At 40.6% G+C, this 22,217-nt stretch overlaps 1 protein-coding gene across 3 annotated transcripts in view; it reads right to left on the reverse strand.

Annotated features, from left to right (window-relative positions):
* Positions 1-22,217, reverse strand: part of Rab27b (RAB27B, member RAS oncogene family) — a 150,513-nt gene that overhangs the window by 49,165 nt on the left and 79,131 nt on the right. For 2 of the 3 annotated variants that reach the window (XM_021150929.3, XM_021150926.3), the window contains exon 1: positions 8,231-8,500. The exons of the other annotated variant lie outside the window; for it this stretch is intronic. The gene's annotated coding sequence lies outside the window, so the exon portion shown is untranslated. Of the gene's footprint in view, positions 1-8,230; positions 8,501-22,217 lie in introns of those variants that run through there. 3 annotated transcript variants of the gene reach the window in all.

Below are 22,217 nucleotides of genomic sequence, written 5' to 3' on the forward strand. Positions count from 1 at the left end.
TTAGCAAAAGGGTCAGTGTTTTCTTTGATGGTGAAAATTTATATTTTTGAGAGAGCATAGTTAAAAAAAAAAGAAAAAAAAAGAACCCTTCATTTACCTGTCCCAATTTGTGTTAATATTAGCATTTCAAAAGAGAAATGGGCTTGGTGGCTATCTTTTATCCTGTAGGAGGCAGAATCAGGCAGATCTCTATGAGTCAAGGCCAGCCTGGTCTACAAAGCAAGTTCCAGGACAGCCAGGGCTACACACCAGAGAAACTGTGTCTCAAAAAAAATTAAAAAAAAAAAAAAAACAGGGAGGGAGAGAGAGAGAGAGAGAGAGAGAGAGAGAGAGGGAGAGGGAGAGGGAGAGGGAGAGGGAGAGGGAGAGACAGAGACAGAGACAGAGACAGAGACAGAGACAGAGACAGAGACAGAGACAGAGACAGAGACAGAGAATTCTCCAAGTTGTTAATAGAAAGATTTATGATCCATTTGGTTGCTGCAAGCCAGCTAGTCTATTGAGTATCTATCTATATTGTAAGAAAATGTATCCTAGGTATTCGCAACTAGGCAACATTTTATAAATAAGTGCCTTGCTATTTAAGGTAAATGAAATACCCAAAGTTATGCAGGGAAAACATAGTGGGAGGTAAAATAGGAAATGGAGTCAAGGGCTATTTGAACTCAACATATATACAAATTTGAATGACTCTAGAATTTTCACTTTTTATTATTCTCCAAGTGAAAAGTTGATATCCTTAGTTATGTGAATGTCTTCTGGATTGACCTGAGAACCCACCTTAGTTCTCTAGCCTACTTAGGCCAAACCTACAGACTGCATTCCTCGACAGTAACTCTAACCCAGGCCCTTCTGGGAACTACTTCTCTGGTCTCATCCACAGCTCTACTTAAGGGATAAAGAAGACTTTAAAAGGATAGGTACTTCCAAGAGGCTGAGCCTTGAGATACATTAATTGAAACCACTGTTGGGAGCCAGAGAGAACATTAGAGCAGAGCAAGAGTTCTCTTTGGAGCAAGAGTTCTCTTTGGAGCAACTCAGTTGCTATCCTGTGGTCTTTCATAGAGAAACCACACCACCAGATTCAGTGACACAGGAAACACACAGCTCAGGGCTTCTCGAGTCTGCAGAGAGAACCACATCTGCAGGCTGTTAAGATTCTACTCACTGACCCTGGACAAGAAACCTTTCCCTACACTCTTCATAATTAATGGAATGAATTCTCATCAGGCCTGTCAGTTCCCAACAATGACAGTGACAGGGACAGCATCTAAATTAAGGGTAAACAGCAAGTATCACTGCTGAGTTACACAGCCTTCTTTTGTTCACTTGGCTCTCCTGTTGGCTAAGTGAGAAATTGAAGTTAAACAAGGAGATGGGTGGAGATGGTATTGGGTAATTTCAAAGTAAGAAGCACCCAATATTATTTTCAGGAAGTCCTAGGGCAAAAATGAATCTCTACGTGGTGCCCTCAAGAGATAACTACTGAGTGGACTTCATCAGCTAGCATCTGTTTCCAACTCAAGATTAAAAAGGAGGTCTTGCTTCCATGACTCACTGTGTATCTGCTTGTTTCATCCTGTGTGCTCTGTTCTCTCTCTCTCTCTCTCTCTCTCTCTCTCTCTCTCTCTCTCTCTCTCTCTCTCTCTCTCTCACACACACACACACACACACACACAGGTGTGAGAGTATTTTCATTATAGTCATTTTTCCCCTAAGATACTATTTTCAGAGTTTGTTTGTTTGTTTGTTTTTTCCATGCTGTCCCGAATAAAGCTCTGGTATCCCAACACAAACCAGCAACATTTAAGGGTGCAAAGTTTGTATTACTATTCCCTGGAAGATTAAGATCAAACATGGAGGGCCAAGGGCTTGGAACCAAGGACAACATTTTTCATATATTGGGTTTTCATGGCCACCTGTAGTGTACACAATGATTTACAAAGTTAGAAAGATGATGGTGTTGCTCCTGCCTTTGTGGCCTTTAGGGGAAAACTTCAGAAAATCGGAAGCCTAAAATAGACTAAGGAGACATCCAAGTCAAGATGTAGTCAGTCTGGATATCAAGAAATAGTTTCTATTCATTTTAAGCACTAAGAAAGAGGTACTCATTTTAGTGGAACATGGCGGTACATACCTGTAATCTAGTACTGAGGTTGAATCAGAAGGGTTAAGAGTTCAAGGCCAACCTGAGTGAGCTCCAGACAAAGAGGTTGTTCAAAAAGAGTGGGAGACCCAATTTTTATTTCCCACTTTTTCCACTGGGGAAAAAGAAGTCTATTTTCATTCTATATTTTATATATTTTTGACATGGCCACAAATGTTAATCTACACTCTGTTTTACTGATGAAAATAATGGACTCCTTGAAATGACTACATACCAAGAAATACTTCTAGTAATCATCTTGGACCCTGATTAGCTCGCCTAAGTAAGAGTGGAGAAATCTGCTATGAACTAGCTTTTCTCTTTTTCTGGTGTTTCCCTACAGCTGAATGTAATGCCGTATCCAGGTCTCTGAGTAAGTTCAAATAACAAGATTGCGCTGACCCCAAGTCACTGTAACTGGAAATTAATGTCTGTGCTACAGAGGAAGGTTAAACAAAGACTTGTGGTTTCACCTACTCCAATGATTTCCCCTTTATAGAGTTTCTCTGTCTCCTCTCCTTAAGTTCTCCTCCCATTCTTTTTACCTTACGCACTCTCTATACCTTACAAGGAGAGATACAGATAAGGAATTGGGGAAGGAGAGGAAAGATAGATGAAAATAATATGGAGCAAGACATGTAGACTCTCCAGGTCCAGAGCCATAGAGTAGAGCATTTGAACAATCAACAGCATCCTTCATTTTGCACAGGAGAAAGTCATGATCTTGAGAAGGATTGCCATGTCTTCAAGCTACACACACTGCACAGTATTGGCAAGGTCTGCGTAACGACAGGGTGAACTTAACTGTTTGCTGTAAATCACCACAGCATTCACCTACATCTGCCTTCCATGGAACAACTTTACCTACTTAAGAAATTTTTGCACATTTGAATATTAAACAGTTGTATTAAGACAGTACCAACCTAATGTACTTTCATCTGTTTTATATCTCATAACTAAAATATTCGCCATCACTTCTACATTTTTATCTAGATCACCTACCAGCGATTCTACATGCTATGTTCTCAGATCACAGCTTTCAAATATAACTGGAAGACCATTTGATTGCATTTAATGAGATATCCCAGTGGAGGCCATGTCTATAACACCTCAGGTAAAAAATTTCTGTGTGTCATTCTTCTCGATCTTATCCAGTCCCAGCAATGGCTTCCCACCTGTGCATGCCCCCTGTTGCCCCTGATTTCTACTCTCCAGTCTCTCCTCTCAGGTTCTTAAACATGTCAAGATCATTAGGTTTCAACTGCCATTCTGAGTCTGTTCTCACTATCATCCCCCATACCCTTTTCTTGTGCTCATGATGAATGTTAGCAGCTTTTCTTTTAGTCCAATGCCTCCCATTAGAATACTATTGTCCTTTATTCAGAGAGAAGAATAAAACCCTAAGTTGCATGAAGTGGGAGGCCAGGGATGGAACTCGGTATTACCTCAAGTCTGTCAGAGACCCTGGCTTCATTCTCTAGCATCAGACTGAGAGGAGAAGAACAGAGGGGTGAATTTCACTCTCTTGCTTTCTCTCACATTGATTCAATGATATGAGACACTCCCCCTCTGACTACCTTCTTCTGAAAAAATTAGTCCCTCCTTTTAGCACTTACCTCAAGCTTGCTCTTCCTCAAAGTATACTGAAGACCCACACAACACCTTTCTAAGTATTTTTGAATTTATTGTTCTACAGGCACATTTTAAAATAAATTTTTATTGGTGTCTGAATGTAATATAATTTTTTCTGGTGTTCTCTAATTTCTAGTTCTCTTAGAATTCAGTGAAAAGCTGCTTACACAGTTTTGCACTAGTTTTTCTGAATATGTTATTTGGAGAGATCCGTCTCTTGTCTCTTGTCAAAGTTTCCCCTGTCACCACATTGACATGCACAATCACATACTTCTCAGCTCAGTCTTTATCTTAGCAACATCTGGCACCACTGGGTATTCTGTAAACACTCTCATCTTGTGTTCATGATGGCAGTGTTATCTGATAACTGTCCCGTCACTTGACTAGTTTTCTGATGCTTCCTGGGGTGAGATCTTTCAGTGTCATATCCAGCCAGAGATCAGTTCTCAGTTCTTAGATCTCAGCCTCCCCCGCCACCCAGCTCTCTCCAGTTGACGTCTTAAAGACCTTGGGTCTAGCCATGTGTTAGTCTATGCTAGTATTATAGGTCTACAAAAAGAGAAGCCTAACTGGCTGTGTCCATACAGAAGCTTGAAAATACTTCAAATACTTGGATACAGAGTTTTTACCTCCCTCCTCAATCTGTTCCTTCCCCATCTTTTCCAGTCTTAAAATACAGCCCTGTCATTTAACCAGGTTGTTCTTTAAGCATTTGGATGGCCATACTCTATCTTTCTTTCCACCATCCCTACTCTTTACCTGGGTTATGAGTAATTCCCATCAGCTCTGCTGTTAAATACTCTATGAATGGATCTTCTTTTATCTGAGAGCACAGTTCCAGTGCTAATCTATACTGTTGCCTTCAATGGTCAATCAGAGTAGCCTCATCTCTGTTCTTTCTTTACCCATGGACATATTACAACCCATTGTCTTCAAGGAAGCCAGAGAGATAGCTTTAAAAATGTTACCTCATTAGTTGTACAGTGCTTTCATAGCAAACTCACGGTAAAATTTTAAAGCAATGAGCACAGCAACACTTCCATTTTATCAGTTCACAATGCCCAGTGTTCCCAGCTAATGCAGAGGACTGATTTCAAGGTACCTAAGAATATCTGCATGCATTGAAGCATCAGCATTTATATACAACTGCACAGTATTTTCACACAACCTGCATAAGTATCATATATTTTAAATCTATAACTTTAAACCTTCTGAGTAATAGTCAGACCAAATGTAGTAGAAAGGATTCGTAAATAGCTGGTATAATAGATTGTTCAGGAAGTCATGATAAGAAAGACATGCTCCACAGAGATGAAATATAGCTTTAAATGTTTTTATATAAAGATAGTTGAACTCACTCACAAAGTGAGCCAGCTATAAGCATATATTAAAACACCACATTATACCTAACAAAAATATGTAACTTATATCACAGTAAATTAAGTCTCTCCCCAAGGCTTTTCCTGGCCAGTGCCATTATTTTCGCCCCTTACCGTGCTCTCCTTAATATTAAACCTTGTAAGATTATTAATTTGTTTGCTCTCCCCACTCTAGGATGTAATGTGTAAATAGCAAACTCCTCCCATCTCATTAGTTCCTTTTATCCATGCTACTTCGAAGAATATTTATGTTCATAATAGGCTAGACAAATATTTGCTGGGAAATAGTCCACAGGCTAGTTAGTGTAGCCTTCTCCCCAGAGTGAAAACTCCAAACCAATTATTTATTTGCACCTTCAGAGCCCCCCATGGCCTGGCCCTAGCAGTACTAGGAAACAGAACTGGCAAATCCCAGCTGCCTGGTTGTTCAGTCTGGAATAGTCTCCAAAGGTTCACACCCTCAATTGCTCCAGATCAACACTGAAATAGCCTCCTAGTAGGGCTCACCCTGCTACTTAATCTGCAACCTGATACTCCTGCCCCACCCCCACACTATCGAAACTTATGGAATAACTCTCTCCTGCCCCATACTCTTTAGCACCTGTGAGTCATGTGTCATAGATCCAACCTGTTCATCTTGTTAGTTTTACGTCCCCAGATAAATAGTAAGATCCACAAGGTTAGGGATGTCTGCTTATTTTGTCTATGTCTGTCTACAGAGATCCCAGAACAACGTGGGGATGCTATTCAGAAAAACGTATTGAATGAACAGACAAGCAAACAAATACATTATTTTCTCAAGATAGTGTGCAAGTTAAAAATATCGAATCTAGTTGGGCAGTGGTGGTGCACGCCTTTAATCGCAGCACTTGGGAGATAGAGACAGGTGGATTTCTGAGTTTGAGGGCAGCCTGGTATACAGAGTGAGTTCCAGGACAGCCAGGGTTACACAGAGAAATGCTGTGTTGAAAAACCCAAAACAATAAAAAATAAAAATAGAAAAAGAATCTATGGAAGAATTCCTTTAACCATTATTGAACAGAAAGCTACCGTGTAATCATTAGCCCTTTGCTTACTCAAGGAGGAAGAAAATCACAATGCTGGAAGCACAGCAGTAATGACTGGGGAGGGCTGAAAACAGCTAAGCGTATAGTTCTACCAATAGGTCCATCTTGTGATGTCAACCACGTCATACATTATAGAACCTCCACTCCATACCGTATATACCTAACCATGAAGAAAGGTAATTGCTCCTCTTTAGTAGTCATCTCTACAAATAATACATGGCAAACATCTGACTTGTCCTGTCTCTTTTTATTGGAATTGTTCTCCTGCATCTCAGCATAACAAGTAATTGCCACGGAGCTGAACTATTGGTTGACCAGCCTCGGTGAATCAAGCAAAGAAACTGGAGTTGTTTCGAGGTGAACTTCACGAGGACAGTCAGGGTGCTGTCTGTACTCTACTGAGCACCTCGGCTGAGAGCCTAGTCCTAACTTTCTAAGAATGGGGGCAGGAGGATCAGTAGATGCCAACCTGAACCACCTGGGACTTTGACATCCATATTTCTAGAGGAATAGTTACATGAATGAACACCTGAAAACTGGAAACATCCTGAAACTGGAAGAAAGAGGTAGTAGGAGAATGTGGTATGTCATGAGTTAAGAGGATCTCTTCTCCAGGGTTACCTTCCTTATCAGGTCAAACATACCTCTGTGAGAAGCCAGCTCTGAGGAGGGAGAGCTTGTATTTGACAGATTCTTTGTATTGCCATTTGGCAAAAGTGAGAACAGGCTTAGCCAGTTCTATCTGAAATGTTTTGTTTCCCATTCAAGAGTCATGGTAGTAACAGGGCATGACAGTTCATAGCCTGTCCTCAATGTTGAGTCTCAGGCAAGTGTATACCTCGCGATGATCCATTGACGTTCCTGCCTGCAAGACTAGTAAGCTCATGTGAAGATGGAATTACCCTCCGGAACCATGAAGAGCAGGCAGGATGTCATCAGAAAAGCACTTCTCTTGTTATATAACTTCAAACTGATCTTTATGGTTCACTGGACCTTTTAAGTCCAGTGAACTTATCAATTTATAAAATCCCAGAGTCCTTTCTGCTCTTCAAAAGTTATAACAGCTAACTAGCACATTATATGTCTACGTCAATAAGTATGAATATAACTAAATATTCTGTCTGTCTGCTTTTCAAAAGTTATAACCACCAACCAGTCCATCAGATATATGTAAATAAGTACACATTTAACTAAATACTGAGAACGATGGGCATTCTCCTAAGCAGTCGCAACTCAAATTGTATGTCTTTGCTAACAACCCCGAAAATATACGCAATCCATTTAAACTGGAGTCCCACAGCGTTAGTTCGTAGATCATGTCCCAAAAAGCTGGTAAGGTGTTCAAGGCATTAACCAAACACAGCTTGTTCCTAGGAAGGCCATCTCTGATTACACATCACTGAGACAATGTTTTCCGGAGACTTTAGTAAGCTAATGTTGCAGTTGAGAGAATCTTAGTAGTCCGTGTATCGGGACCACTCGCAATAACACACACTTCCCGCACTCAATCCCTGGAGGCAAAACTTTGATCTGAATCCTCAAGTAATATGGCAAACACTGGAATGCAAAAAGCACTATTCACTTTATCTGTGGCTGCATCGTCTCAAGAAAGTGCTAAGAGAAGTCCTCTCTCCTGCCTGTCCAGCCTCTTTAGATCCTTTCTCCCTGAATGCCAACTCTCCTTCTTGCTGCTATTAATCGTCTCGTTTTTTAAAATACAGATGAGCATGCCTCTGTCCAGTGTTCATGTTTTGCTTTGCTTTAATTCTAATCAGCTATAGAATAGGCACACACCAAAGCAAGGCGAATATAGATCGAGTTGGCAGGGGGCCATCAGAACAGGCACGACCCCCAGGTCATGCTCGCCAGGCTTTCTGCAAGGAACAGATTGGAAAGCTGCCGCGCAGGGCCTGTGCCCTCCCTGTTCCCCCCTTCCCTGCAGCCGCGCGGGCACCCGGAGTGGGTGGAACCGCATTCCAGCCCACAGCCTGCCTTCCCCAACTCACCAGCCCGCGGAGCGGGGGCAGCGAGGGCTCTGGTGTCAGGTTTCCGGGCCCGCTCCGGTCTTCCCGAGCTCCCGGGACCCGCCAGCAACCACCGCAGCCAGCCTCACAGAGTCACGGTCATGGGGCACGGCTCCTTGAGTCTGCAACCTGTGGCTGCCGATCGGTGCAAGGCCAGACAGTCCCCAACCTCTGCCTGTCAAGACTGCAAGTGGCAAGGCTGGTAGCACCACCCTGGCTGGAGTCCGCCTGGGCGGCTGGGATCAGGAAGGTCTGTGTGAGAAGAAGGCGTGTCCCTGAGTCCTAACGCGGATGTGCCTGGCTCACCTCGAGCCAGTCTGGCTGGTGACTCAACCCTGCAATAAGAATCACACTTGGCTGCTGGTGGATTCTCCACGCTGAGGGAGTGCATGCCCTAGTGGCAGGCTCATTTTCATTGACTTACTTCGCTGGCTTTGCACTGACATTGCTTTCAAAGAACCCGGGGCAGTGTGGGGAGACCAGCTCTTATACACAGCTTGCCTCCACCCTTGCTCCTAGAGCAAGGACTTCCAGATAGGGAGCATAGAAAAGCATCCATCTGGGTATCAGAAGGAAGCTGCATTTCTAAAGTTAGGGCACAGACATAAGAATCAGTCCAGCAGACGGAATCCTTACTTGCTAAAAGCCAATTCAAGATCAATGAGTTTCTGCTAAATAAAATAAAGCACAAGGCTACCGAGCAAGTATGTATTAAGTTCACAGTACATGGCAAGTCCTACGCTTAACACTGTGGATTTTCTCAAGAAGTAGAGATACTGGGTAGCCTTTGGGCATTACATTTTTAACATACTGCAACATCCCTAAATTTACAGACTCATGGGCAAGGTAAGAACACGGATTGAATACATACAGTCAGATTTGATGTATTCCTTCGCAAAGAAAATAGTTCCAAACCTGTTGCTTGCACTTATGTTCGAGTTGGGCAGATGATATCTTAAATTTTAATTGCTTAACTCATTCCTGACCTGATGGTTCAGAGTTTAAAGCACCAGTAAAATCTGCTAGGGAGAGTTTCTTGTGGAAGGCTTAAATCACATCCCAAGCACAAAGATGTGACCCTTCTTGAAGATAAAAATAATAGGGCCAATCAGGGCTACAATGGGAGTTTTTTGTCAACCTAGGCTGCAGCTTGAGATTCAAAACAAAGAGAGAAAGATAAGGTTGGGAGTCGGGATGTGTATATTTAATGTGAATAGGTAGTCTAGAATAATGTCTGGCACTTTATTCTATAGAGGTGTTGGCTAAACTTACTATTTTAGTAGCACTTAATCTACCTTATTCTCCCAAGGTGCTATTTGATTTGTAAAACGGCTTAGTATATTTATTTTATGTATATGAGTGTTTTGTCTGTATGTATATAGGAATGTATATATTCCTATATGTATGTGTATGTGTGTATGTATCTGCACTGTGAGCATTTCTGGTGTTCAAGAGGAATCAGCTGTCCTGAAAATGGAGCCGCCATGTGGGTGCTGGGAACCAAAGCCTGCCCAGGTCCTCAGAAAGAGCAACAAATGCTCTTAAACACTGAGTCCTCTACTCCAGATCCAATCTCATCTGACTTGTTACATTGTTCTGGTTCTTCTAACAGAAAAAGAGTACATGAAGGTCATAATTTTAAAGGTTCCTTTGTACCTGGGGTTCATGTGACACAAATTAAAAAGTTAAAATTTGTCTCGTTCCACAAATCAGGTCTGATATGTAAACAGACGCCATAATTGGGCAACTTCCAGATAAAGTGTCAAATTCATTACATGTATTTTATCTTCCTCGAACTCCTTGAACACAGAAATAAATCCGTTTTGAGCTTCTAAAATTATCTTTAAACCATAAAAGGAAATAAAAGAGATCTCGCCAGGTAAAATACATTGCAATGCAATTTAAAAAGTTCAACCAGTTGAAGGCAGGTAATGATTAGAGAAGCACGTTACCTATGCCTGTCTGTGGGTGGAATTATGGGTAAACCGTTATCAGCAATTCTCCCTGCGAAACCCAGCAAGCTAAGACTTTACAGGGCAGAAATACTAACACAGACTGGCGACAGGCAGTGCAGTGTGAGGCTTGGTCAGAGGCATGTACACAGAATGCTCCCATCTGAAGTTTCCTCTCCACTGTCATGTAATCAACCAAGTCCCCTTATCTGCTTCCTCCAGCCTCAGGAAGACTGCAGGCCTCTGTTCTGGAGAATGCAAATATGTCTTATGGTTGGCTGACTATGAGTCGGACATAGGCCCTTTGACTCTGCTTCCAGTGAAGTAAATAACAAATTTATATAGAAAACAGTGGCAACGCAGAACCTCTCGAGATTGAAAATATACTTACTAAAGATGCTCAAAGCTGAAAATCCTCAGCAAAACAGGACAAAAAGCCACCTAAAATGGTGGGGAAAAAAGGGACCAAAAACAATCCCAGAAAATTCCAGATGTGAGTTCTTTCTACTCAAAAAAAAAAAAAAAAAAAAAAAGGAATGGAATAAGGTTTTAAGAATCCCAATAAATAATAAGTAAAGAAATATGAGATACAAGGTTTCTCTTTAAATTTACTCATTAATTAAATATGTACCATTATGAGATAATAGTAATCCACAAATATTTAAAATATCTTCCAGAGCCACAAGGCAAGTCATTTACATAGGGAAAGAAACTGTGCGGAATTTCACAAGAATAATAGAAAATCTAGTTGTTTCTTTGAAGGCTTTTACATCTTAAAGTGAGCTTACTTTGAATCTAGAATTGTATTACAAATTCACTGTTAGCCATGTACTAGCTGTTATTAGCAATTACTAATAGCCAATAATTGTTAGCATTTTCACACTTTTGACCACTTCAAAGTATTCATTCTTCTATATAGATTTTAAAAAAAACAGCCTCGCTGAAACAAGCTGATAAATCAAGAAACAGGAAGAGATGAAACCTGGAAAACTCACATCTAACATGAGAGAGAAATTAGAGTTCTCCAGAAGAGTTTTCAGGAAGCAGGCCAGGGGACAGGCAGGAGGAAGGCTTGCAGTAGGTCCAGTTCCAATCAAAAGAAAGATGGTAGCTAGCATTGGTGCCTGGGCACCAGGCAAGTAACCCTGGTGGCCCCTAGATCACCTCTGCTCTCCGGAGCATCCCTCTAGATTTCTTTCTGTGCTCCCTGCATGTTAGGACACATTCAATAGAGTTCCAGCCAACGGTCTGTGGCAAGAATGATGGGTATCAGTGCTAGGCTACATCCTTAACATGGATCCTGAGAAAACCCATTTTCTTCCTACACATACTTCCCCCTGCCCTCGATAGCATTCAGAAACAGAAAGAAGGAAGCACGTTGAAACCCTAGAAGACGGTAAAGTTTCTAGGGGAAGAAAAGTTATGACCCCCAAAAGATCATAATCCCGGCCGCTATTTCTAAGCTATGACATGAACAAGAAGAAACCTTGTGTGAAGATATTGGGATTGTGTTGGGCTATTTCAGCAACTAGACTGCTCTGCCTGACACAATTTGAAAGCAGTTTTGGGTAGCTGAGTATGTTGTACATAGTACTACATAGCATTTAAAAGTATATTAGGAACTCCAGGAAGAACAAAACAAAGTAGTATGAAGAAGGAAATGTGTGATAGAACACTGCTTCGTTCTTGTGTGAATATAATCAGTATAATATTTGCCATGTGGAAGGTGGGGTGAGGGAGATTCTGGAAATGAGCATGTGTAAGAAAGCTAAGAGCGTCCTCAATTATGATCACATAAAGTTAGTGAGTGTTGTGTAAGATGGCTGAATAATAATTACTAGGCTAACAAACCATTTAGAAATATGAAACAGAACCATAAAACACGAAGTGAATCACATATTTACCTGTGGAGTAGAGCCTATGATTGACATGACAATCTGTGGCTACCTTAACAGTATTTATTTCCTTTTCTCTTCCATTTTTAAAAGAGTGCCCCCCCCATGTGTGAGTGTGTCTGTGTGTGTTTGTGTCAGCAGAGGCCAGAAGAAGGTATCAGAGCCCTTTGGAGTTTGAATTACAGGGTGTTGTTAGCTACCCTAAGTGGGAGGTGCTCTTAACTGCTAAGCCTGCTCTCCAGTCCCCTTAAAGATTTTCCTTTCCTTAATTAACTTTTAGTGAATGTATTCTTTGTCAGTGTCATATACATATATAATTCATCCTACCTATGTTCTTCCCTCTATCCCTTCTTACCCTCACCCTCACTCTGCCAAGTCCTATTCTCACTTTTATGTCTTCTTGTTTTAGATTACCTTCAGACAAATAGAATTTGAAATTCCAATCCTTCTACCTCCACCTCTCTGGTAATAGGATTATGCATGTGTGATACAATCTTCAGTTCAAGAATAGGTAGGTAGGTAGGTAGGTAGGTAGGTAGGTAGGTAGGTAAGTAGGTGAATACTTGGATGGATGGATGGATGGATAAACAGATTTAAACAACAAATGTATTAGATTTTTTTCTCTCATGCCATTTGTGGTATGAGCTACAGACTTTATGGTCTTAATACTGGCTCTGAGCCTATGAAAAATCCTCTTCACAAGTTCTTCTGCCTTAGACTCCACGCTGTTGAACTTCAAGGTTTCCAGATCACTCCGATCCTGCAATGAATGACAGGAAAGGTAGGGTGTGCTGGGCAGGCAGAAGAAGGGTGTGCCCATACCTTCTGCTGATTGCTAGTTCACATGGAGTCTGCCTAATCACAAATAAAAATCAACTCCTCCCCAGTTGAAGGAAACTGCAGAGCATGACTAACCAGTCACAAGACTGGACTCCCAGGCCATGCTGGTTGTCCTACCTACTGCTGAGGGTGTAACTTCTAGACCTATGCCTGCTTAGAACGTTAGACAGTAGGGCAATCTGACTGTAAGGTCAGGAAACTATTTTAGCCATGTTTTCCACACTGGGCATGCAATTACAATTGAATCTGGGCCATCCATGGGCTCTGACCTTATGGTAACTTCTAATCTTATTTTGCCTCACTTTCTTAGAATGTGAAAACGGGAAAACCTAATTTGGAGCTTATTGTAAAGGAAAATACTGCAGAGAAGGCTCTGTTTAGTGTATAACATTAGCATGCAATTTTAATCTCAGGAAACTCTGATTTCTGAGAAGTCACAGCATAAGTGGGCTCTGACAACTTTAACCATGAACACAATTACAAGAAGACATTTTTAGTCATTTCAATAACCATGCCAATAAGTTGGTAAATAGAAGAAAATTATATTTAAAAAGAATTAAGGATATAGGAAAATATGGTTTATTTTTATGTCACTATGCTTGCTAGATTTATGTCAACTTGACAAGATAAAGTCATCTGAGAGAAGGGAGTCTCAATTAAGAAAATGTCTCCATTGATTGGGCTATTTGCAAGACTGTTGAGCATTTTCTTATCAGGGATTGATGGGAGAGGGTCCAGCCCTAGGCTAGTGGTCCTGAGTTCTATAGGAAAGCAGGGCGAGCAAGGCATGATGAGCAAGCCAATAAGCAGCACTCCTCCATGGCCTCTGCATCAGCTCCTGCTCCAGGATTCTAACACCGATTAAGTTCCTGTCATGCCTTTCAGTGATGGACTATGATGTAGAAGTGGATGCTAAATAAACCCTTTCCTCCCTAACTTGCTTTTGGTCATGGTGCTTCATTATAGCCATAGTTAACCTTAATTAAGACAGTCACTGTGACAATACAGTCCTACATCAGCTTATGTAATGACACATTTGATAGCAGTATGTATAAGTGGCTATCTAGTCTGTGTTTAGTTTTAGCGAATCTGATTTTAGCTGAGACATTACATGTTAAAAATGCACCTTTGTGGAAATGAGTCAGAGCAATACATCTCAGACTCTTGGGAAAGTGATTTACCATCAGCTGTCTAGAGCAAAGAAAGGAGATTCTTTCAATATGTGCATTTTCTGCATGAAAATCAGATAAAGAGCTTTGAAGCCTTCCCTGTATTTCTTATGATGTAATGGCTCAGTTAAGTTAAGCTATTAGCAGCTCCCTCCCCTACAGTTTGATATAATAGAAGGAACCACAAAAAGCCTTGGCTCTTCTTGGATGCACAATGTTGTCCCCTGTCATTAGTGACAAAAGCAGATTTGTAACAGTCAGGAACAGTACTTGCTTGCACCCAGCCATTCTGTTCTCAGTTGTCATCACTGTTTGGAATCAACTTTCTCCAACTAACTGCAGATGTTTTACCAAAACAACCAGGTCTGGTGGCCTGTGCATGCTGTAATCCCAGCATGCCAAAGAATGAGGCTGGAGGAAGACTGTTCAAGTGCAAGATCAGCCTCAAAGTCCTCTATGAGCACACACACACACACGCACACACACACACACACACACCGCACACACACTGACAAGTTAATTTTTTTTTCTACTTTTTCATGAGACTACCATTGTCAAGATGAAATTTTCCTTGAAATTTTTATTTTGGAGTTAGAAATAAAAAATAAAATATTTGCTAAACCTATTTGATCTTTAATAATTATCAATAAGCTTTTAATATTTAAGGTATAACTCCTTCTAAGCTAATCCCTCACTCATTTTCAGTACAAATGATCATTAAACTTTTAATATTTAAAGTATAACTCCTTCTAAGCTAATACCTCACTCAGTTTTGGTACAAAAATCTATTCACCGAGTTTCAAATGTTTGAGTAAAAGCTTTTGAAATACTGGAAATAGTTCAGTTAGCCCCTAGCCCCATGAGTTTGTGGCTTGTATGATTTGAGGCAGGTTCTTTACTCTCAACTCAGTCCTAGAGGTCCAGAGAACATTTCTATCCTCCTAGTGACCTCCAATGATCTGGGTAGCACAGCTGGATCAATCACTATCTCACACTCAGTAACTCCAGGGAAGCTGTGACTAAACCTTCCAGTATAAAGAGGAAATGTTGACATTCACGAACTTGTACAGCATTACGCACAACTAAACTGTGGTCAATATTCTAGTTGAAGACCACAAAATTGTTCTCAATTCTAATGAACAAACATTTAAACAAAATTTGAAACTTTTAAGGAACACCTTAATTCATCTAGTGAATTAATGCGAATGTTATCACAGCAGCCAAACATTTCAATACCTTATCCTTAAAAATTCAACTTTACATTTTTGTCTCATTGGCTAAGACTATAATCATATCCATCTGCAACAGAGGAGTTATCCTATTTGTACTATGAGTATCTCATTATGATTTTTCATCTATATAGAACTTTAAGAGCTGAATTGAGTTTTGGAGAATATATCCCTGATGACAGCATTTCTCTTCAGTGGGAAGTCAGTCTTTAGAGAGGCTGTCCCCATAGCCCAGGCTTGCTCGGGACTGCTGATCCTGCCTTCCCTCCCAAACACTGGGATCATGGGCATGAACCACCACCCCTGGTGAATTTTGTTTTAATAAGCATTATGGTGTTTAGTGCTCTCAGTAAAATTCTCTGAGGAATGTCTCATTCTGTGGCGCACTGGACATGAGCAGGCTGCTTTTCTCTCTCTCTCTCTCTCTCTCTCTCTCTCTCTCTCTCTCTCTCTCTCTCTCTCTCTCTATCGCATTTTTCATACAAGGCTTCTTGTTTTAAATGGTTTAGAGGTCATTTTTAAGTGTCCTAAGATTGGCAGTTTCAATGACTATTTAAGGCTTGTTCAGCACAAGTGACCTCCAAGAATTTACATTCATATTGGACTCAGGACAGAAAGTATAGAATTCCACAATGAAAAAGGTGTGATTGGTGACACTGTTGCCTCAGCTATTGTTTCTTAGCAGTAAATGCTGAGCTTCTCTGTCCACAAAGAGTTTGGTATATGGTAAACCCGACATTCAACATCTGCTTTTACTTTTAAGCTTTCTCTTTTATTATAGAAAAATATTGATTTTTCTCTAATAGTAATAGAGTATAAAAATTAAGGTAGATAATTACAATGAATAACAGAGTGGGCTCTTTACAGAACAGAAAAAAAACCATCACCACCAACAACAATAACAAAAAAGCAATGACCCAGAAGTAGGGAACAGTGATCACTATTAGCAGTTTTCAGAAAATGAAAAAGAAATCACCTATGCACCTGTCAGTATGGGTATAGCCAGGGGTTGATGAGGACACAGAACAAGCAAAATATTCATTTCTTGCTAGTAGGGGTGTAAACAGGTCTATTTTAGGAAATGGTTCCCAACTGGATAGACTCTGTTCTAAATGCATAGGCATGGTACCTGAAACTTTACAATACATCTACCAGAAGTCATTTATTGCATCTGTCTCTTAGCCACAAATTTAAAAGCTCTCCTCATATCCACTAAGAATACAATTAAAAATAATGTATAGTCACAAAACAGAATTTTACTCAGCAGCAAGAATGAACTCTGACAGCAATGAACTTAGTGAATTGCACCAGCATACTTCTGAATAACTCAATTCTTCCACAATAATATATCCTGTGGGGTTTCATACTTAAGAATGTTAGAGTCCGGCAGATCTAATCCATAACATTACAAATCATGACAGTGGTCACCCTGTGGTTATTTAGACGGTGACTGAGAAGTTTCACTGGGGTTTCTAATAATGTTTTAGTTTCCTCATTCATGTTATTTATATGTGTTTCTTGTGTGCCATCCATCCAGCTTTATGGTTTGCATACATTTGTATATTTTTTGTCTTTCATCTTAAAATGCAAAATAACAACAAAATGATATTCAAATGAGATGAGGAAGGAAAGGGGTAAAGGAAAAGTTGAAGGACAGGCTGGGCTAGTAGAGAGAATGCCTGCTTTAACAGTCACACTTAACACTCAAGACATGATTCATTCACTGTGTCAACGGCAAGACAAGCAAATGTGTTGCTCAAGAGAAACCTTAATCCATTCACAGGATTAGGACCAAAGGGAAATTTCTTTCATGTTCAGAATGAGGCTTTGTGCTCACCCTGAGTTATGACTAGAGGAATGTCCTTATGGTAAATACTTAGGGGGAGTGCCTGGGGCTGTTTTGCAAATTGCCCTCAGCTCTGAGAAATGATGTTAATAAATAATTGAGGAAAATCAAGCAAGGAGTTCAATAGGAAATAAGCTTTTGGCAAACTGGTGCTCATGAACTTTGACTTCATCAAAGAAGTGATGTCAGAGTGGGGAACTTATGTGGCTACATTCTGAGGCAAGAAGACTTGAAAATAAGTCACTCCAAGGTTGCTCAGGAAGTGGCCAGAATGTGTTGTTTGATAATGGTACCCACGAGTACATAGGAGCTGTTGTAGGAAAGCTGATGCCTTATCATGGAAGTGAGAAGTCTGATGCCTATAAAGTCTGACTTTATAGAACACGCTATTTCTGCTCATGTTTAAACCACTGTATTATTCTCCACAAAGAGGTTTAAATTGCCCCCTCAACAAAGTGCTCCTCTTTCTAAATTTCTGTTGGCATTAGTGTAGTCCCCAGGGGAAAAAAATCTGAAGTGGATGTAACCCACTGAGTAATATTGCCCCTGGGAGCAGGATTTCTTCCTGAAAGTAAAATGTAAAAAATGTCATGATCGTATCCAGTTTCCCGTGAAACCATAAGAAATAATATAGTACACAAAGAACTAGACAGTAAAGCTGTAATATGAAAGTGAAATTGGAGAAAAATGTCCACAAGGGCTTAAGTGGGATGGGAGATGCAAGAGAGAGGTGATTAATGAAAACCTCGGGACAGAGTTCAGTGTTAAGAGCATGTCCCACTTTTCCCGGGGACGAAAGCTTGGTTTTCACCCATGCTAGCTGGCTCACAATCACTGCACCTCCAACTGTATGAGATCTTAGGCCTTCTTCCAACCTCTCAGGGCAACTGTACACACTTGGTGTAAGTTTACACACACAACACAAACACAGGTAATTAATAAGATGAATATCAATTCAGAAAAACACTCACACACATTTAAACATTCAAATTTTATCAACTTCAGTATCTTCCAATACAAACTCTCTGAAGGGTGTAGTCACAGCTTTAAAAGTGGTTATTCAAGGTAAATATCACCATAAGTCTACTAAAAAGATAGAATTGGTTTTAGATGCTGATATTGTCTTTTGATTATTCTTGTGTTGATACCACTCTTATATTGAGAAGTCGTATTTCATTATATACCTAGCAAGCATTGTCTTTTTTATAACTTTAGTGAGAGGATTTGTGTAACTTTACCAAATAAGTATATCCAATTAGTTCTTTAAGAATAGTTGTGCGTGCGTGTGTGTGTGTGTGTGTGTGTGTGTGTGTGTTGTTTATTTGTTTGTTTGAAGCACAATTTTTCTAAATAGCCCTGGCTGTCCTGGAATTCACTATATAGATCAGACTGGCCTTGAACTCACAGAAATCTATCTGTCTCTGTCTCTGAGTGCTGGGACTAAAGGCACATGTAACCATGCCCAGTGTATATGTGTTCTTATGTGTGTGCATGTATGGGGATTGGTGTGCGTGAGTGGTATGCTGGTTGGTATGTGTGTGTGTGTGTGTGTTTGTGAACACCAGGGCCAGCTCATTATTTGGGTGTTAGTTATCAAACTCAATGTGCTTATGGTTGCACAACAAGCACTCTACCAACTGAGCCATCTCTCCAGCGCATAATTATTTTTTAAGAAAAAATAAAGAAGGAAAGAGTGAGTAGGAGAATCTATATAAGGTACTGAGTAGTTAAGTAAAGATAAAATCAATGTTGGAGTTTAGTATGCTTATAATAATAATGTTCTCATGTTCTAAGTAACAATGCTATACACACACATACATACACACACAGACACACACACACACATACACACTTCCTCAGAAATCCCAATTATTGGTTTATATTTTTGCTCCCTGAGTTAAATAAAAAAATTTTATAAACTTTTTAAATTGTTTTTTATTTATTTACATTTCAAATGTTGTCCCCATTCCCAGTCTGGTCTCCACAAATCTCCATCACAGCCCCTCTCCCCTTTCCCTCTAAGAGGCACTCCCCTACCCACCCACCCTCTATGTTGGGGCATCAAGCTGCCACAGGACTAAGGGCCTCCCCTCCCTTTGATGCCAGATAAGACAGTCCTCTGCTACATATGTTGCTGCAGTCATGGACCCACCCATGTATACTCTCTCATTGGTGGTTTAGTCCCTAGGGACTCCCAGGACACAGTGGGGATGACATTAGCTGAAATACCCAACAAAGGGGAGATAGAACCCATAGAGGCCATCTTCAGTAGATAGGCACAGCCCCCAGATGAGAGATGGGCCCACTCACCCATCTTGAAATTTTTAAGCCAGAATTGTTCCTGTCTTAAAAAAAATACAGGGACAAAAGATGGAGCAGAGACTTAAGGAAAGGTATCTAGAGACCACCCCACCTTGGGACCCATCCCATCTGCAGACACCAAACCCAGACCTCTGGCTGATGCCAAGAAGTACTTGCTGACAGGAGCCAGGTATAGCTGTCCTCTGAGAGGCTCTACCAGCCCCTGACTAATACAGATGCAGATACAGCCAACAATTGGACTGATCCAGGGGACCCCTATAGAAGAGTTAGGAGAATGACTGAAGGAGCTGAAGGGGATTCCAACCCCATAGAATGAACAACAATGCCCACTAATAGGACCCCTGAGAGCTTCCAGGGAATAAATTTTATAATCTTAATGTCCAATATATGTTATGTATAAAGAAGTATTTTTAAAGATTAGTTTTATCAAATAAATACAGTTTATAAATCAGAAGCTTGATTCTTGCTCATTCTTGACATAGAGAAAATGTTGAGTGTAGTTCTAACAAAATAGTTGCTACATAATCCATAGGCCTAAAATATTTACCATCTGCCTGTCTGTTGAGTGTTTATTATCCTAATAATAGAAGATTTGGATCAACAAGTGATCTTTCATTCATTTGGTACAGACAGCATCCATTGACGTGTAGTTATAAAGCAGGTGGTTAAAGCAGCACACACACAGTAGGAGTTAATTTCTGTCAAATAGACTCCTCTCCACACAGCCCTATGCTAGTTTTTCAGAGTTGAGGAACTATGGTGTCAGAATGTGCCAGCCCTAATTCCATGTCTGACCTTACCATGCCCCCTCGTTGGTAAACATACCTGACTCGGCCTCCTTGCTCCACTTCCTTCACTTTTTTTGGACAGACCGCTCTTTTCTTCCAACCAAACACTGACTTGGGGTGAATGGATGTAGCCGTTCCCATCCCTGATGGATGTTTCATTGTGAAGTGAGGCACTTGAAGGTTTTACTGTGCTGCTCAGTACTTAGCAAGGCGTGCTTTATTTTAGTTTGTCTTCTACTTCCTTCTCTACTAGGTAACTGGAGGCACTACAAAAGGTCTATCTCATTCTTCATTCCTCAATGAAGCTGAGGAATAAAGCTTTATTCCTCTCACAGCTGACCGATTTGTTAAATGTTTAAGAAACACATATTCTGCTGGGAGTGGTGGCACACGCCTTTAATTCCAACACTTGGGAGGCAGAGGCAGGCAGATTTCTGAGTTCAAGGCCAGCCTGGTCTACAAAGTGAGTTCCAGGACAGCCAGGGCTACAGAGAAACCCTGTCTCAAAAAACAAAAAACAAAAAACAAAAACAAACAAACAAAAAGAAACACGTATTCCCGGGGATTAATTTTTGTCAAATGCACTAGGAGCATAAGAGTTATCAAGCCCACAGTGGAGTCTGAAAATTAATTTTACCAACAATGAGGATGAGATGCACAAGGGATTGGAAACCATCAAGACACTAGGGGGGACAGGCATGTCTACCATCCTGACTCTGATGATGGCTTCAAGACTCTATACCCAGCCAAGTTACCACATTGTACACTTTAATTTCGTGTGGCTTACTGCACACCATTCATACTTCAGTACAACTGTCAGCATAGGAATACAGGCCCAGGTCAGTCTCCTAAAGACATCATCTTTGAACTCAACTTGTCTCCTCCCCTGCCTTCTCCGTGGGATCTGCACTGGAGGCACCGACTCTCCATATAACTGATGTAAAAGCTCTCGCCATCATGGTAAACTTTCAGTGAGGTATTAAACTCAATTGTTCTCGAGCCTTCGCCTTACTTCAATGCTGAAGAGCAGGTCAGTTAGAAGGTTACAGTTATGATTGCTTAGTTTATTAATTAACCTTTAACGAAATTAACACAACTGAGAACACTAGAATACATAGAATGGGTATGTTCTTCACGTGGCAACTAATTAAAGACAGCTCATTTTCCAAGAAATTAATCTCGACATGTTTGATAGTTAATAAAACCTTGCTTGATTTTTAAATGATGAAGTGAATAATTAATTTATAATCATTTGCATGTCCTTAACTGAAGTAGTTCCAACCAGGCTTGTTTCCAAATGCTTGTCTTTGACTAAAGCATTAGCTAAACTTCCCTGAAATATGACTCTATAATAAGCCACCCCCAAACTCCAGGCGTAACCCAGGATATACCCTCTGGCTCAGCAGTCTGTGGTTAGCTGTTTCTTGGAGGTTGGAGTTGTGCTCTTAACTCTGGGCTCTAGGCTCAAGTTCAATTAAAGTCTGTCCCCTTATGTCCCTTATTGTTTTCCTGGGTCCAGGTACTTTCTGAGGCACATGATCTACTCCACAGTTCTTATTACTGGGGCCTAAACTATAGCACCAAGAGGTTTTTTTTTTGTTTGTTTTGTTTTTGTTTTTTTGTTTTTTTGGGTTATTTTTTTTTTGTACAATTTTAATGATAGATTCAACAGATAAAATGAGGAAACAGACAATGGCTCTTGGGGCTAATGGTCAGTAGTGTGTGATTAGATGCTCAGCTATTGCATGGGTCAAAGCAGACCCTGCCACCCATCAACCACAGCAACAGGACAGGAAGTGTCATAAGAAGGTGCTACATGGTTCCTGAATAATTATAGAAGCCACATTTCAGAATTACCATGTGGTTGATAGAAGCTGGAAGGCAAACTAAACACAGAGATGAGTTAACATTGGTAATTCTCCGAGCCA

This window comes from Mus caroli, unplaced genomic scaffold, assembly GCF_978045245.1.
Source record: "Mus caroli unplaced genomic scaffold, Mus_caroli_1 scaffold_19, whole genome shotgun sequence".
NCBI lineage: Eukaryota > Metazoa > Chordata > Mammalia > Rodentia > Muridae > Mus > Mus caroli.